Here is a 14548-nt window from a genome sequence, read left to right on the forward strand (position 1 = left end):
GAATATAGTCTTGATTTAATCACAAAATTGTGTTTCAAAGCTAAGTTTGTTCACAATAAAATTAATTTTTGATAATCCCATTTTATAGTCACATATGGTATGTGACTCTATTTCCCATCACTTTCACAAACCCAAAGTATCCCTGTACGTTAAAAATCAATAATCTTTCATATAAATTGTGCTCCAAACTTAATGAGTACCAAAAATATTTGTTTTGGCTCAACTTCAAGGAGAAATCCAACGTATGTTGAAGAAGCTAAACTATGATACAAGCTTAATGCTGCTTTGTAGCCAAAGATGGCAACAAAGATTGGCTGCTTCAGAATAAGGAGGGTGAATCAAGGCTACCTAGTAACAATCAAATTAATTACTTCGATCACATATTGCAGCGAAGGTCATATTAGCAAAAGAAACCCTAAACCTTTCAGCTAACAAAATTTTACCATTTTCTTCATACTTGCTCTTTTGTTTGCATGCACTTAAGGCCTCTCCACATAGTCAAATGTTGTGTTTGGTTTTCTTATATTCTTATTCACATCTTTTTCGCCTATAAGCATTTGAAGCACAATGGACATTGAGGGTCGTAGCTGAGGATAATCCTGCATGCAAAGGAGAGCAATCTTTCAAAATCTGATGGCCTCCTTAACATTGAAGTGTCCATTTAGATAAGCATCCACCAACTTTTCTGTCTCTCCAGCCTCATACAAGTTCCAAGCCTGCAAGACACATTCACTTTTGAGTTTCCATCCCCTTAATGGTGATGAACATTAATATTCTATTAGTACCATTATCCCTACTTCCATTTTCGATTCAAATTCAAAGATATGTGAGAGAAGGTGTTACTGCTTACCCTTATGAGAAGATTGTGTTCTTCAACAGGCAAATGTCCTATTCGGTTAAGCCTCCCACTAACAATTTCTAATAATAGAGCTCCAAAGCTGATTTTATTGTCACTTTATTTCGGACTCCATGTTCTGGTGCCACATAACCACTACAAAATCAAATTAGAAGAACAAATAAGAACAAGATGGAGGAAAAAATACTGATAAACCTGAAAATTCCAAAATTCTGAAATTTCATGAGCTAATTGAAAACAAAATGGTAAGCTTACCCTTCAAAAGGAAAATATACACTGGGTGGGATAAGCTTTGCAAGCCCAAAATGTGAAATTTTTGGCTGGAGATCTTCGTCAAGTAGTACTTTGGTTGCTTGTATCTTTCTATAGATAAAGTGGGACCGAACCTCTTCATGAAGGAACGCAAGGCCCCTTGCAACACCTACACAAATGTTTCTTCTTGTGGGCCAACTAAATTGGATGGTACTGTGGTCTGCACCTGTAAACTCAAACAGATTAGTTCATAATTAAGATAGTTGTTTTAACAATTCATTCTCTTAACACATGACATCAATTCAATTACCATTAAATGTTTGTGCTAGGCTCTTACTCTCGAGATAGCCATATACCAAAATTTTGTGGTCGTCTTCCACACAACATCCATTCAACTTAACTAGATTCTCATGCTTTATACTAATGTTGATGATGCAGGTAATAAAACCTTTATAGCTATTAGAGAAATTTATCAGTCACATTTTTATTATTTAAATTCATGATAAACTTCTACATAAGTACTTGTAGAAGAAGAAAGCAAGAAAAAAAAATGCATTCAGTTTCTCCATAAGCTATAGAAGTTAAGTGCATAAGTTTGTTAGTTTCCTTAGTGGGTCTAAGAAATCTTCATAAATTCTAGATTGATACCATACTACTATAGTTACCTTAAAGACGGCTCCAAAACCTCCCTGGCCTAAGAAGTTTACACGACTAAAATCTTTAGTGGCACTTCGCAATTTCTTATATGAATAGATATTGACATTCTGAAATTTTAAAACATCTGTCGTAGCATATAAATTGTAACTTGATTAAAACACATAACATTTAGATCATATCAATGTTTTGTATATAAGCATGCCATCCTAAACTACCGTAAGAGTCTCACCTACCCAAACCCTTTTAAAAAACGAAGATTAAACTAATAAAAAAAATGGGTGACCATAAAACTGGATTATTATGTTTTTGTGGTTTATGGAAACACCAACAAGGACCAAATCTTGGAATAGTTCAATGGAATAAATATATTAAAGTATACCTAAATCAATTTCGGTCAACTGAGTGTACAAGGAAGATCCTTTCTTTCTGAAAAGATTAAAGAAAGTAGTCATCATAGTAATACTCTTGCTCCAATTGATCAAACCTAGCTCTGCAAAAGTGAAAGAGATAATTGAGAATCCTCTTGAAATCTCTCAAAATCTCAACACCGCCTCAAAGGCAATCTCTGAAAGAAAAATTTGGTTGAACCTTTAGCAGCAGTTGCAGGGAACTTCTGCTTCTGATAACATACCATTTGCATACAAACACTCCTATATATAAAAGAATGATGAAAAACATTCAACCCTAAAACCTTAATATTGAATATTACTTATTCTAATGAACACGAAAAATCAAAATCCAAAGTCAATTTTTTGTTTTATTTTCTTCATGAAAAGTAACCTAGCTTGTTTCTTTGAGTAAACAAGTAAAATAACATTCCATTGCTGTCACTCTTCAATTGTGCAACAAAAACTCAAAAATGATAGAAGGGTATATCCGTTACACCCTTAACCAATTTTTGTCTCACTGTTTTACTATTTTTGGACTCAAAGCCTTGCAATCATTTCTAACCTACCCCCAGCCAAGCCACATTACAAGCTAAAAAGCAAGTCCTATTGATTCTGTGTGTTTTCGACATATTGGTGGATGTTAGAGGTTCTACAAGCCTATGTAAATACAGTTTTATAGCAAGTGTAGAGAGTAAACACTTCCCTCGATAAATTTGACAGTGAATGAGTGTATACACAGCCTTATGAGGTTAACTCTAGTGTGCATAAGTGAATGGCATGTTCTATGCTGAAACTCAATGAGGTAGACTGTATTTGACTGGTTTGGATGCCTTGATGCTCATTTCAGCTTGCTTTGCATATGTATATATTAGGAATTCATGTAGTGAATGAGTATTGGTGTGAAAATTCTGTGAAGATTTTGTTTTTCTGCTTTGTGTCTTGTTCTTAGTTTTTCCCTAAAGTGTGTTAGATATTGTTTTATATTGTTAAGATATTGTTAGATATTGTTAATCATAATATCAAACAATATCTTCTATTTACTCTATTTATTTTCAGCTACACTTTTTAGTTGAACCTTTCTCTATTATAAATAGATTACCCTATGTGTGGTTTATACACAAGGGAGATTAATCTCAAACCCTATTTTCTCTATTATCAACATGGTATTTAGAACTTAAGGTTTTTTTGACATTTTTTTCATTGCCTCTGCTGCTGCAACCGCCGTCATCGTTGTCACCGCCGTCGTCGGAGTATTAGTTCGGACCGACGACTGCACGGTGTTGATCGCCCCAGCCATGCGACCTCAACACCGCCAGAATCATCGACATCGGAGTAGCGACAATCCCTCACGCGCCACTCGAAGCCATGCATCCTCCCGTATTACCGTCACGCATGGCTGCACGTTATCCATTGTCTCCGGTAGTGATCACTTGCATTGGAATTGCCTCGTCTTGCTCTTTCTGGTTCTGGTCTCATTGATCCACTCAGACCGCTTTGGTATTTCGAACATGTGCTCAAATCTGGGAGTATGCTAGGTTATTATACATCAATGATACTCAAAGTCTCTATGGTGTCTGTCCTAAATTTGCAGATCTTATTGCCTCTAAACATCAAGACTTTATGACTGATTGTATGGGCAAAATTCATGCTCTTTTTCATGAGTTCAATGAGTTATTGCCTCCTTCCCCCGACCTTGCCATAGAGCATTACACAGACTTGCGGATAGATATTCACAAATTCGTGATTAGATTTTGGGTTCCCTGGTTGTCCCCACCTTGACTTCGACCTGCTCTATTCTTTTGCGTGTACCAGAAAAACCCAACATTGATACACCCGCTTTTGTTGATGATTCTTCTGCGTTGGCATCTCACCATGATGACAGGACTCACCCTCGCAAATAGGGAAAAGGGCATCCTAAGTGTGAACATTGTGGCAAGCTAGGTCAGAAGATTGACAAGTGTTATGCATTACATGGTCGTCCTCCTTTGTGTGTGCGACATATGTAGTGAAACTAGAAGATTGTTGATCCTTATGCCATTTGAGAAATTTGTTGAACATAGCAAGCGTATCGAATGAAACAGAAGAGGGAGGATCCCCAACAGACGAAGGTGGGGAAAGATCGTAGGGCAAAGGTTATATTGAAATTTTTGGTTTGGATTATGGGGATATCTTTTCTCCTGTGGCAAAGATAGCTTTTGTTCATTTATTTATCGCCATGGTTGCTCTTCAATAATGGCCCCTTTATCAACTGGATGTTAAAAATGTTTTCCTCAATAGTCATTTGTAAGAAGAAATCTATATAGAGCAACCTCCTGGGTTTGTTGCTCAAAGGGAGTCTTCTGGGATCTTATGTGTTGTAAGAAGGATATTAAATGCATTATTAGAAGTTGGTAGAATATTAAATATATCACTAGAAGCTAACTAGAAGCTAATAAAAGATTCTAGAGATCTCCTTGTAATTATTACTTTAGGGTTAGAGTTCTATATATAGAGACTAGTGTATTGTTTGAAATGAATCAAAAGATGATTTGTAAGAAGAAATCTATATGGAGCAACCTCCTGGGTTTTTTGCTTAGGGGAGTCTTCTGGGATCGTATGTCGTCTTCGCAAATTCCTATATGGCCTAAAACAGCCTCTTAGGGCCTGGTTTTGAAAGTTTAGTAATGTTGTTCAGCAATTTTGTATGAGTCGGTGTGAAGTAGATCATTCTGTCTTTTATCAACACTCGAGTAGTGGATGTGTTTACTTGATAGTATATGTTGATGACATCATTCTTACAAGTAGTGACAACCATGACATCGCTCAATTGAAACAACATCTTTGTCCACTACTTTCAAACCAAAGATCTTGGCAAACTCAGATATTTCTTGGGTATTAAAGTGGCACAATCCAATGATGGTATTGTTATATCTCAGAGGAAGTATGCCATGGATATTTTAGACGAAACTGGGTTGATGAATTCAAAGTCTGTTGATACACTCATGGATCCCAATACTAAACATCTACCAAATCAGGGGAGCCTATATCTGATCCTAAGCAATATAGAAGCTTGGTTGGGAAATTGAATTGTCTAATAGTTACTCGTCCTGACATTTCCTTTGTAGTCAATGCGGTAAGCCAATTTCTTAATTTCCCATGTGAAGATCATTGGAATGCAGTCATTCGTATCTTCAACTACATTAAAGGATCTCTTGGAAAAGGATTGTTATATGGTTCTAATAATCATACAAGATTTGTTTGTTATTCAGATGCTGATTAGGCAAGATCTCCTTCTAATAGAAGATCTACATCTGAGTATTGTGTCTCAATTGATGGTAATTTGATCTCATGGAAAAGTAAGAAATAAAGTGTTGTGGCAAGATCCAGTGCAAAAGCAAAATATAGAGTTATGGCCTCAACTGCCTGTAAACTTATTTATCTTAAGCAATTGCTTAGAGAGTTACAATTTGGAGATGTCACTCAAATGACACTTGTGTGTGACAATCAGGCCGCTCTTCATATTAACTCTAATCCTGTCTTTCATGAGAGGACTAAACATATTGAGATTGATTGTCATTTCATTCGAGAAAAGATTAGCTCTTCATATTAGCTCTTATTATTTTACTTTTTTACCCTAATTTCAGTTACCATTTTTATTCTTTAAAACCTAAGCCTGACCCACTAAATGCATATTTAACATAACCTATATGCAAAACTTTCTTCATTCTCTATTATTTTATTCTATTCAGAAATAAAATCTATTATTCTTTTAATTTTGTAACCAAAAGCTTGTAAAGCTTCCCTACCAGCCAATGCCACCCGTCGCCACCCGCCGTTAGTCACACCGACCGCCACCGTCGTCGGCCGCCACTGCCAAGTTTTTTTTCAAATTATTTATTTATTTTTTCTATTTTTCTACTTTCACTATAATTATTTTGTAAAGAATATAACTATTTTCCAGCAACAATAATGGCCAATGATAATGATCCTTCAAGAACATCTCATAGGAGTGACCTAGGATGGAAATATTGTCACCTGGTGGATGAATCAAATTTAAATACAAATATTCGCAATTATTGTGAGAAAGTTATGAAAGGGGGAGTTACTAGAGCAAAAGAACATCTCATGGCAAAAAAGGACAATGTTGCTGCTTGCACCAAGACTCCGAAAAATGTGAGAGAAGAACTTTGGAAATTATACAAAGAAAAAACAGACAGATCCTTCGTCAATCTTAGATATACTGCAACCAATGATAACCATGAAAGTGAAGATGAGGTTGAAATTTTCACGGCTAGTATTGATAAAGGGAGAAATAACGGTGGAAAAAAAGGACCAATGGATATGTTTTGTAGAAATCCATCTACTACAATAGAGAAGAGAAAAAAGGAAAAACTAAGGCAAGCTAACATCAAAGAGGCATGTGACAAAAATTTAAAGGCCTCGGTTCATCAATATATTGCTCGATTTTGGTACCAAGTAGGCTTGTCATTCTACCTTGTGAAGTTGAAAAGTTTTCAAGATATGATGGATGTCATAGGTGCTTATGGACCTAATTTACCCACTCCTAGTTATCATGAAATCATAGTTCCACTTCTCAACAAGGAAGTTGAGTACACTGAAAAGTAGTTGCAAGATCATAAATTGCAATGTAGCAAACATGGTTGTTCTATTATGTCAGATGCATGAACTGATCGCAAGCAACGATGCTTAATTAACTTTTTGGTGAGCTCCCCTGTAGGGACAATGTTTGTCAAGTCCATTGATGGTTCAAACTTTGTAAAGACAGGAGAAAAGCTATTTGAGATGCTTGATTCCCTTGTGGAGGAGATTGGGGAAGAAAATGTTGTTCAAGTTATAACAAATAATGGGAGCAATTATGTGTTGGCCGATAAGTTGTTAGAAGAGAAAAGACCCCATCTCTATTGGACTCCTTGTGCCGCCCATTGTAAAGATTTGATGGTCGAAGACATTGGAAAGCTTCCTTTGATAAAGAAGACAATTCTAAAAGGAGTTAGACTTGTTGGCTTTATCTATAGTCATTCTAGTACCTTGAGTTTATTGAGACAATTTACAAATAAGAGGGAATTAGTAAGACATGTTGTTAAAAGGTTTGCTACCTCTTATTTATCATTGCAAAGGTTGCATCAAGAGAAGGGAAATTTGAGAAAAATGTTCACCTCTGATGAATGGAGCAATAACAAGCTATCTAAGGAAGCCAATGGGAGGGAGGCTACAAAAATTGTTCTTATGCCTTCATATTGGAATCAAGTAGTATTTACTCTCAAAGTCATGACTCCTCTTGTTCATGTGCTTCGTCTAGTGGATGGGGAAAGAAAAGTAGCTATGGGTTATATATATGAAGCAATGGAGAAAGCCAAGGAAACAATAATGAAGTCATTCAACAACGATGAAAATAAATACAATGATGTATTTACAATCATTGATAACAGATGGACATGTCAACTTCATCGCCCCTTGAATGTTGCTGGTCACCTTTTGAACCCAGAGTTCTTTTATTCCAACCTAGACATGGAATATGATTTGGAAGTTACAAATGGATTATATGATTGCATCAGGAGGTTGATGCCAAGTAAAGATTTGCAGCAAAAAATTTTAACTGAATTGCCTCTTTATAAGAGTGCAAATGGACTCTTTGGTGATGATTTTGCCAATGAATCAAGGAAAACCACAGCCCCAGGTTAGACACTTAAACACTTTTTAAATCGTGCTAAGATATAATGGTTACATTCTAAGCGACTTTCGTTGCTTGTGTAGCTCAATGGTAGAAGAATTATGGGCATGCAACTCCCAACTTACAAAAGCTAGCAATCAAGATTTTAAGCTTGACATGTAGTTCATCGGGATATGAGTGCAATTGGAGTGTTTTTGAGCAAGTAATAAGACATGACTCATTTCATTATTATCTTAGTTTCAAAGTTGTAGAAATAAATTAATTTACATATTACTTATTCACATTGCAGATTCATTCAAAGAAAAGGAATAGACTGGAGCACAAAAGGTTGCATGATTTGGTTTACATAAAGTATAATCAACAAGTTGCTCAAAGATACAATATTAGAGATGAAATAGACCTTATTCTATTGAATGGCATTGATGAATGTAATGAGTGGTTAGTGGGAGAAGTTGATGATGGTAACAATAATGAAGAGGGGGGTAATGATTTGGTTTTTCATGATGATCCCACTCTTAATTGGGCAACTGTTTATTAAGCTTCAGGTATTGGAGAACCAGTAGTTTATACAAGGAGACAAGCAACTAATAAACGAAAGCAACCATCAAGTGATGGTATTGTTATTGGATCTTCCCATGCTTCTAAGAAAGGTTCAGGTGCAACTCCAACTCCAACACAACCTAAGAAGGATAAAGAGAAGACTCAAATTCAAGTTCAAAATGAATTGCATGATAGTTCTGATTCCAAGTTTGAAAGATTACTTAACTTTGACAAGAGTCTCTTTGAAGGTGAAGAGGAGGAGGGATATTCCCCATTGGATGATGACATTGAAGACAATTATGTTGGAGTTGAAGAAGAATATGATGATTAGAAAGAAACTTAATACATACATTTTATGATTTGTTGCTATTTTATGTTTTGAACTTTAAATTTATAGTGTTTTGATATGATGTTATTATTAATTGAATTTTTACACATAATATCATTACTTTTTCATTAAAATTGTATGTGGTGGTATTACATTTTTTTTACCGCAATACTTTCGCCATAACCCGTTATGGTTTTCGTTATAACTTTATAAAGGTTTTTGGGGTTGCCGATATTTTCCGTTATTCGATATCAATAACACTATGTTCGATATTGTTTGATATTGTTAAATATTGTTAATCACAATATCAAACAATATCTTCTATTTACTCTATTTATTTTCAGTTACTCTTTTTAGTTGTACCTTTCTCTATTATAAATAGATTACCCTATGTGTGGTTTATACACAAGGGAAATTAATCTCAAACTCTACTTGCTCTATTCTCCATAAAGTGCAAGAGAGCTAAGTGTGGGGTGTGTTAAGTCCCTATACTTACATAAATCTAGGTGTTAATAGCACTTTTTTTTGGTTTTTTCTTGGTCTAAATATGTGGTTTTAGATTAGATTCTCTTATTTTGTTAAATTCTCTTTTGTTCTAGAATTAGTCTTAATAGGATAGTTTTAACATACTTTTTAGGATAGTATAAGTGCCATTAGTTTTCAGCCGTTTAGTTTAGCATTTGTAGAAATTAGAACTTTAGTTTTGATTAGCTTGTCTTGGTAATCTAGCACTATTAGGTGTATGAGTTCTAGTCTAGGTAGATGATTCCTTTACTCTTATGTTAGTAGCATAACATTAGTTTGATGATTTTGAAGTTGTGTGCATAGTTACTTTGCTGTTTGATAGTGTTAAAAGTAGATTTTAGAACTAGTGTAGTTTTCTTAGCTCATTTTCATTAGTCTAGAGCTGTAATTTTAGGTGCACAGGTAGATTTTGATTTCTATGTCACTTTTTGTAGGTAGTGCAGTTTTTGATAGTCCTTTAGCATTTAAAACTTGCTTAGATACTTGTAATACAATTTTATTCTCAGGTTTACTGCAGTTTCTTGTTTTTCCCTACTTTTAGCTAGTTTAGGATGCCTTTCTAGGTTCTAATAGGACAAGTTTTACAGTTCTTTGTAATTGTAGTAGTTACCATCTTTTCTAGCATTCTTTTACCATTTAAAAATTGTTTAGAAAGTAAGTTTTCTGTTTAGGTAGCTTAGGTGTTAATTTTTAGTCATTGTAGCATAGTATTAACCTATTCTAGTGCTTTTTTTGGTTCTAACTAGTAAGATTTCGAAAAGTTGTCTACATAGTTAGTTGTCAGTTTCAAATAGTAGTTTAGTGCAGTTTTCATTTTTAGCACTTTTAGCCTATTCTATTTAGGTTCTAGGTAGTCATATTTTTAGTTTTAGGTAGTTTTACAATGTGAGTTGTTTCTTAGCTATATTTTACCATTTTAACATTTGTAGGATAGTTTCTTTACTGATTTTTAGGTTAGTATAGTACAGTTTTCAAATTTTAGCTATTTAGTAGAGTTTTTGAGGTCTGAGTAGTGAATTTTAAAAATCTTGTTAGAAATAAGTTTTTGAATCAATTTTTGATTATTTTTAGTCAAATAGGACTTGTGTAGATAGAGTTAGTTGTTGTCTAGGGTGTCAGTTACAGATTTTGCACTTCCAATCATTCATTATGGTAAATTTTGTGATGTGCAAGTATGTGAAAATTCTGGTTTGAGTAGAGAGAATTCTAGCTGGTTTGTGCATTTCTTTCATTGATGATTAGGTAGTTAACATGCTTAGACACTTTGTGCACCAGTTTTGGCACATTCTATACCTAGCGAGACTTGAGTCTTAAATGTTGATTTTTGTGATTCACTTGTGTATGCTGTAATCTAGAACTTGTGGAAACTATTATTGATGCCATATGTTTTGAGCACACTTTTCGTATAATATAGTACACCATTTCTACTGACCAAATACAGCAAACCTGCATTCATACACCATTGCACCCATGATTTGAGCCTTATTATCCTTTCTTTTGTACATTTTTTCCCGTTGAACTGCCCATGACTAGAAAAATCAGAAAAATACCGTCAAAAAGCTGTGAAACAGTGGTACAAATCAAAGGAGTGTGTGATGCTCGAGTGTGGGGTGCCAATGTGTTTCAGAGTGAAAATATGTTGTATAAAGGCTGTAACAGCAAAGAAAAGAAAGGAAAAAGAGAAAATAAGTGCTTTGAAGCGGAAAAATGAAAAGAATCAGAAAGTTGCATGAAAAAAAATGAAAGTGAAAAGCTGAAAAAAAAAACAAAAAGAAACAAAGTTGGTTTATCATGGTGTGTTAGGAATCCAAGTGTGAGTTTAAGTCCCACATTGACCAGAAATGAGAAAGTAGAGCACTATATAAGAATAAAGACCCATACACCCATTGTCTTAAGGTTTTGGGTTGAGAGTGGTGTCAGTGTCTTATGTGGTTAGGTTCAAATCTCATTGGTGTTATTCTCTCCGATGAAACCTCCTCTGTAAAACCTGACATGGTGTGATACTAAAATGTCAAAACAAACTTGAGTTTACACCCTTAATCAATTTTTGTCTCACTATTTTACTATTTTTGGACTCAAAGCCTTGCAACCATTTCTGAGCTACCCCTAACCAAGCCACATTATTAGGAATTTTGTGTATGTGGAAGTTCAAGATGATGATCAACGAAGAAATGCGAATGAAGACTAAAAAATTATGAAAGAATTTCTGTGTCTTATTCACATGGCAGGAAGGTTCATATATACACGATACATGGTTCTATTTTGGTATCAGGTTTCCTAAACTTATGCCTGCAAATCCCTAAGATTGTGCCTATCATATTTCCCTGGACAACATGAATAAAATCCCCAAACATGAGCCTAATAATAATTATGCATTTAATACAAAAGATTGCTGCAACAAATATTTTATTTCCTATTATCCCCCCTCAAGGTGGTGCATGTGGAGTCCAAATGTCCAGCTTGCCAAGTAAATCATGAAACTGAGTGCGTCCCAAAGCGTTTGTAAAAGTATCTGCGAGTTGGGTGCGAGTGGGAACATAAGATGGTTGCAAATTTTGACAGACAATCTCATCACGAATAAAGTGACAATCGACGTCAATATGTTTGGTACGCTCATGAAAAACAGGATTCTTTGCAATGTGTAATGCAGCTTGATTGTCACAATAAAGTTGTATGGGAATGGAATGAGTGACCCCAAGATTTGAAAGAACACTTTTGATCCACTTCAGTTCACATGTGGTACTAGCCATGGAACGATACTCAGCCTCAGCAGACGAACGAGCCACTGTATGCTGTTTTTTTGTTTTCCAAGAAATAGGAGAATGTCCAAGAAAAACAATCCACCCAGTGAGAGACTTGCGAGTGAGTGGACAAGCGGCCCAATCAGAATCACACCAACCAGAAAGTTGGAGATCACAATGACTATCTAATAACACTCCTTGGCAGGGTTACTTTTGAGATAGCGAACCACTCGTAAGGCAGCTTCCCAGTGCTCTGTTCGCGGTTGTTGCATGAACTGGGAAAGAACATGAACACAATACGATAATTCTGGTCTGGTGAAACATAAGTAAATGAGGCGTCCCACTAACCGGCGATAGTGATCAGGATTAGCAAGAAACTCGCCATTGGCAAGACCAAGGTGATGATTTTGGGGTACTGGCTGGTTTCGCACCAAGTAGGCCAACCTCACTGATAATATCTAGAGCATATTTTTGTTGACAAAGAAAAATACCTGTAGAGGATCTAGTAACTTCCACTCCTAAGAAGTATTTTAACTTGCCCAAATCTTTCATACGGAGTAGTCTTTAAAACATTGTATGGAGTCATGATTATTTCCACATATAATCAAATCATCGACACACACTAGAACCACCAATTGTATATTTTTATCATGAAGTGTGAACAAAGAGTAATCTGAGTAAGACCGTTGGAAACCATACTCTTTAAGGGCCCGAGATAGTTTAGCAAACCAACAGCGTGGGGCTTGCTTTAACCCATACAATGATTTGTGAAGTTTACAAACCATATCTGAATGAGATGAGCGAAAGCCCGGTGGAAATTTCATGTAGATCTCTTCTTGCAAATCACCATGTAGGAACGCATTGTGTACATCCATTTGGTGAAGTTCCCAATGCTTTGCAGCAGCCACCGCAAGAACAATTCGCACAGTGACCATTTTTGCTACTGGAGCAAAAGTTTCGTTGTAATCTATACCTTCAATTTGATGATTTCCAAGGATAACCAAACGAGCTTTAAACCTTTCTATGGTTCCATTAGCATGATACTTGATTTTATAAACCCACTTGCATCCTAGTGCCCTTTTTTGTGGTGGAAGGGGGCACACGGTCCATGTATTATTATCTTCAAGTGCTTGTATTTCTTGTTGCATTGTCGAATGCCATCTCTTATCTTTTATTGCTTCTGAAAATGTCATGGGCTCTTTCTCCATTGTCATAGATGCAAGAAACCTACAATGCTTCACCGAAAATTTTTCACAATTAGCATAATGAGCAATAGAATAAAGCACCTTTGATTGTCGTTGTGGAGTGGGTGAACAATTAGATAGGCTCCCAAAAGTTCGCACTGTATTGGTCACGTAATCTCGAAGCTTTACAGAGGGAACTCGGACACGCTTGCCTCGCCCAAACTGCTCTTCATTTTCTGGTTGTGAATCAATTGCAACATCAATTACAGTATCGTGTGCATCCTCAAGATTTGTACCTCCCCTGATGTCGACATGTGTGTCACAGCCTGCTAACTCAGTGGTCGTGAGCAGCTCATGATTCTCACTTTCAATGTTAAAATCGGCTTCTCCATTCTGCATTTCAAGTATTGGCTGATTGTTGGACCTGTCATTGTTCTCAAAAGGAAACTCTGCCTCAAAAAAATCAACATCTCTTGATACAAAATAAGTGTTGGTGTCCAAGTCAAACAATTTCCATCTTTTCTTTCCAATGGGTAGCTCACAAAAACACACTTCTTACTTCTAGTGGCAAATTTATCTCCCTTCCATCCTTGGTTATGAGCGTAACATAGAGACCCAAAAACTCGAAGATGATCATAGGAAGGTGGTTTCCCATTTAGCACCTCATAAGGGGTTTTCCCATTCAACAAAGGTGTCGGTGTCCTATTTATCAAATATCCTGCAGTCATAATACATTCACCCCAAAAAGACAGAGGAAGATTACCTTGAAATCTCAATGCTCGAGCCACATTAAGTATGTGTCTATGTTTCCTTTCAACTCGTCCATTTTGTTGAGGTGTTTTGGTGCATGATGTTTGAAACACAATTCCACGTTCAAGAAATTTTGTTCTCAAACATGTAAATTCTGTTCCATTATCGCTTTGAATCATCTTAACTTGCTTTTCATATTGTCTCTCTATTATGGCAATAAAATTCGTCAAGGCACGAGAAGCTTCCTTTTTATCTAGTAACAAAAAAATCCAAATTGCTCGAGAATAATCATCTACTATAGTTAAAAAATAATAAGCACCACACGAGGAAGGAGTTTTGTAAGGTCCCCACAAGTCACAATGAACCAGATCAAATGCATTGGCAGCTTTATAATTACTTAAAGAGAAACTATCTCTAGTTTGCTTAGCCCTTTGGCACACATCACATGCCTTATTTCCATAGTTATTATTCTTGCTACTAGTATTTGAAACTAACTCAGTAATTTTCAAAGAGGGATGCCCCATTTGCTTATGCCAAAGATCAAGTGACATCACAGCATCAACTTTGAAGGCTTTCTCATGGCGAATTCCTCTGAAATAGTAGAGCCCATCTATTCGTTCACCCAACCCAATCAACGTCCTCGAAGTGCGGTTTT

At 35.8% G+C, this 14548-nt stretch overlaps 2 pseudogenes across 1 annotated transcript; one reads left to right on the top strand and one right to left on the bottom strand.

The window, feature by feature from the left end:
• Nucleotides 1-149: 149 nt before the first annotated feature.
• LOC114170681 (cold-responsive protein kinase 1-like) lies at nt 150-11381 on the bottom strand (annotated as a pseudogene). The gene is made up of 7 exons (XR_014986376.1): nt 10665-11381; nt 2145-2255; nt 1774-1889; nt 1419-1629; nt 1112-1334; nt 851-991; nt 150-716 (listed from the first exon to the last, which is right to left on the bottom strand). The product of XR_014986376.1 is annotated as a cold-responsive protein kinase 1-like (transcript).
• LOC146881018 (uncharacterized) lies at nt 6103-8746 on the top strand (annotated as a pseudogene).
• Nucleotides 11382-14548: the final 3167 nt, after the last annotated feature.

Source organism: Vigna unguiculata, chromosome 11 (genome assembly GCF_037176805.1).
Source record: "Vigna unguiculata cultivar grain cowpea cultivar isolate G323 ecotype 2 chromosome 11, ASM3717680v1, whole genome shotgun sequence".
NCBI lineage: Eukaryota > Viridiplantae > Streptophyta > Magnoliopsida > Fabales > Fabaceae > Vigna > Vigna unguiculata.